The sequence below is a fragment of the Hirundo rustica genome, chromosome 3 (assembly GCF_015227805.2).
Source record: "Hirundo rustica isolate bHirRus1 chromosome 3, bHirRus1.pri.v3, whole genome shotgun sequence".
In the NCBI taxonomy this organism is placed as follows: domain Eukaryota; kingdom Metazoa; phylum Chordata; class Aves; order Passeriformes; family Hirundinidae; genus Hirundo; species Hirundo rustica.
This window is the reverse complement of record NC_053452.1, coordinates 100,095,476-100,099,640: the sequence shown is the minus strand read 5'-3', so window position 1 is coordinate 100,099,640 and position 4,165 is coordinate 100,095,476. Positions and strand designations below refer to the sequence as shown.

General features: G+C 47.7%; 1 pseudogene; it reads right to left on the bottom strand.

Moving 5' to 3' along the window:
• Positions 1-342: 342 nt before the first annotated feature.
• Positions 343-3,416, bottom strand: LOC131378503 (uncharacterized; annotated as a pseudogene).
• Between the last annotated feature and the right edge of the window lie 749 nt (positions 3,417-4,165).

Sequence of the window (4,165 nt, the reverse complement as noted above, 5' to 3'; positions counted from 1 at the left end):
CAGAGGTATGTGTAATGACATATGAAAAGTGTTTCCAAATATAGGGTAGTCTGACAGTCAGTGATATCGGGATGTATTAAACTTAGTGCTTAACTCTGAGGTCCTGATTTTCTGTCACATACAATCTTGTTTCATTATTTTCAGGAGTGCTGGTGAATATCAGTCACTAGCTTTCTTGCCTGGGAGCATTCTGGATCCTGTTGTCACTCGCTATGCAGACTATCCTCACTGATGGCACAGCAGTGAACCCTGCACAGAATCACAGAATCACAGAATCACAGAATTTTTAGGTTGGAAGAGACCTTCAAGATCATCGAGTCCAATCCATCTCTAATACCTCAACTAGACCATGACACCAAGTGCCACATCCAGTCTTTTTTTAAACACTTCTACGTATGGTGACTCCACCACCACCCCGGGCAAGCCATTCCAGTACTTTAGCACTCTTTCAGTGAAAAACTTTTTCCTAATATCCAGCCTATATCTCCCTTGTTGCAGCTTGAGACTGTGTCCTCTCGTTCTGTCAGTTGCTGCCTGGAGAAAGAGACCAACCCCCAGCTGACCACAGCCACCCTTCAGGAAGTTGTAGAGAGTGATAAGGTCACCTCTGAGTCTCCTTTTCTCCAGGCTAAACAACCCCAGCTCCCTCAGTCGTTCCTCACAGGGTTTGTGTTCCAAGCCCCTCACCAGCCTCGTTGCCTCCTCTGGACGTGCTCAAGCATCTCAACGTCCTTCCTAAACTGAGGGGCCCAGAACTGGACACAGCACTCAAGGTGTGGCCTCACCAGTGCCGAGTACAGGGGAAGAATGACCTCCCTGCTCCTGCTGGCCACACCATTCCTGATCCAGGCCAGGATGCCATTGGCCCTCTTGGCCACCTGGGCACACTGCTGGCTCATGTTCAGCTGCTGGCTGAACCCTCAGGTCCCTTTCCTCCTGGGCACTGTCCAGCCACACCAACTCCAGCTTATAACGCTTCAGGGGGTTATTGCGGCCAAAGTGCGGGACTCAGCACTTGGACTTATTAAACCTCATCCTATTGGACTCTGCCCATCTGTCCAACCGTCCCTCACTAAAAACTGAGGCAAAGTAGTCATTAAGCACTTCTGCCTTCTCCTCATCTGCAGATATTAAGTTCCCTCCCTTGTCCAGTAAAGAACAAAGGCTGGTCTTACCCTTCCTTTTAGCATTAAAATATTTGTAAAAACATTTTTTATTATCCTTTACAGAATTTGCCATTCTAAGTTTGAACTGAGCTTTGGCCTCCCTAATTTTTTTCCTACATGCTTTAGCAGCTCCCTTAAATACTTCCTGAGAGACCCTACCCCCCTTCCAAAGCTGATACATCCTCTTTTTATTCCTAAGTTCCTCCAAAACCTCCTTGCTCATCCAGGCTGGATGTTTATCCCATCGACTTACCTTTCGGCACACAGGGACAGTCTGTTCCTGTGCCCTCAAGATGTCTGTTTTGAGGCATGCCCAGCTTTCCTGAACTTTTTTCTTTTTAAGGGCTGCTTCCCAAGGGATGTTCTGAATAAGTCTCCTAAACAGGCCGAAGTCTGCCCTCCGGAAGACCAATGCAAGAGTTTTACTGGTGCCCCTCCTGACTTCACCAAATATTGAGAACTCTATAATTTCATGATCACTTTGCCCCAAGTGACCTCCAACCACCACATCTCCCACCAGTCCATCTCTATTTGCAAACAACAGATCTAACATAGCCCCTCCCCTGCTGGGCTCACCCACCAGCTGCGACAAAAAGTTGTCCTCCATGCACTCTAAAAATTTCCTGGACTGTCTCTTTTCTGCTGTATTAAGTTCCCAGCAGATGTCTGGTAGGTTGAAGTCACCCACAAGAACAAGGGCTGATGATCCTGAAACATTACCTAGCTGCTTATAGAATAAGTTATCCTCCTCTTCCTCCTGGTTGGGTGGACGACAACAGACTCCCAGTAGGACGTCAACCTTGTTGGTCTTCCCCTTAATTCTTACCCACAGGCATTCAACTCCATCTTCCTTAGTTTCAATTCCTATGGTATCAAAAGTCTGCTTAATATAAAGGGCCACCCCTCCACCTCTCTCCCTTTCCTATCTCTTCTGAAGAGCTTGCAGCCATCTAGCGCAGTGCTCCAGCCATGTGAGTCATCCCACCATGTTTCTGTGATGGCAACTACATCACAGCTTTGCTGTTGCACCATGGCCTCCAGCTCTTCCTGTTTCTTACCCATGCTATGTGCATTGGTACACACGCACTTCAGCTGGGCTACTGACTTTGCCCCTGACTCAGCCTTGTAACCCTTGGGCCTGCTTGCAGACAGCCCAGCTGCATCCCCTTCCCCCTTCAAACCTAGTTTAAAGCCCTCTCAACAAGTTCTGCCAGTTCATGAGCTAAGAATCTTTTGCCCTTACCAGAGAGATGTATCCCATTTGGTTCCAGCAGAGCAGGTGCTGTAAAAATTTCTCCATGATCAAAGAATCCAAAATTTTGCCGATGACACCAACCCTTAAGCCACTTGTTGATGGTGTGAGTTCTCCTGTTTCTTTCATCATTTTCCTCTGCCACCAAAGGGACTGAGCAGAACACTACCTGTGCTCCTGCCCTATCAATTACCTGACGCAGTGCCCTAAAGTCTCTTTTAATTGCCTTGACACTCCTCTTTTCAATCTCATCACTGCCAGCCTGGAGTATCAGCAGGGGTAATAATCAGAGGGCTGAATCAGCCCAGGAAGTCTTTCAGTGATATTTTGTACCCGAGCCCCAGGGAGGCCGCAGATCTCCCTGTGGGATGGGTCCGGTCGACATATGGGGCCCTTTGCTCCTCTCAGAGGGAGTCACCTACTACGATTACCCTTCTTTTCTTCTTGATGTTAGAGGTGGTGATGCATCTTTCAGATGAATCATAACTGGGGGACTCACTGGGCAGACAATTTTCTTCTAAATCATCTAGTCGGCTCTCTAGATCCAGGACCTCATATCTATTCTGAAGTGGCACCTGGCAGAGGGATGGGGAGAAGTTTTTGTTATTATCTCCTCGAGCGGGAGCCCATTTCCACTCCTCTTCATTTATCAGGTGCCCTTCTACTACCTGAGAGCAGGAGGCATGAAAGTCCTCAGACTCATGGTCAGAGGCCTCCCTTAAAGATGGAAGGGCTGAACTCTACCAGTCTATTTCCATTTCACTTTCCCTGATACTTCTTAATATTTCAGCTTCCTCCCTAAGGTCAGCCACCAGCAAAAGGAGATCACTCACCTGTTCACACCATAGGCAGGCCTCCTCCACAGCACACCCTGAAGCCACCGATAAGCTCAAACACTCTGGGCAGGAATGGGTCTGTACAGACGCATCCTTTTTGGAGGGCTCCACTTGGTCACATACACTTATACCACCCACAGGTTTTGACCGTGTAGAAACCATTACTAGCAGACACCCCAAAAGCAACCAGGCAGCAGAGATACTTCAAACAACACAGAGGACACCTTACTTGCAACACTGTCTGCGCGAACTGCCGTGCAAATTGCCTTGTCCTCGCCCCAATGACTCACCACGCTTCTGTTTGCCGTGCTCATGTTCACCGCGCTCCCCAGAGACCTCTTATAACCAGCCACTCAGTATCAGCGCAGGAAGCTCCACCGCTTGCTCCTCAATGACTCACAAATGCCAACATTACATTACCACACCTACCTCTGTGTGTGTTTTTACTTCTGTTGCTTAATCTGGGAGGTAAATCTCTGGGTATGGCTACACCTCCATTTGCTGAAGAAACAAATTCTGGGTTCCTCCTGAAGCCTAGTTTCTTGCACAGAACCATCTGGCCAATGATGAAACCTACAATGTTGATGTCAGTGACTGGACAAACCTTCTTACAGTACAGGGTATATTGTTTCCATGATGTAATTCACTTAGTCCTAAACTAGACACCAAAGTGGGTTAAATGAGTTGATGTTCTACAACTGGTTGTCTCTCCCCACAGCTCTAACAAGAGCTTTCTGCTGTGACCTCATTCCTCTGCAAGAGTTCAGATTTAGGCTGATACAAATCCCACCAGATGTGTTTGCATCTCCCTTGTAGGAAGGCTGAACAAAGATTTTCAGAATCTCTGTCTGTCCTTTGGTAGGTAAATGGAAACTTCCTACAGGGGAGCTCAGACCAGCCTGTGATGAGCA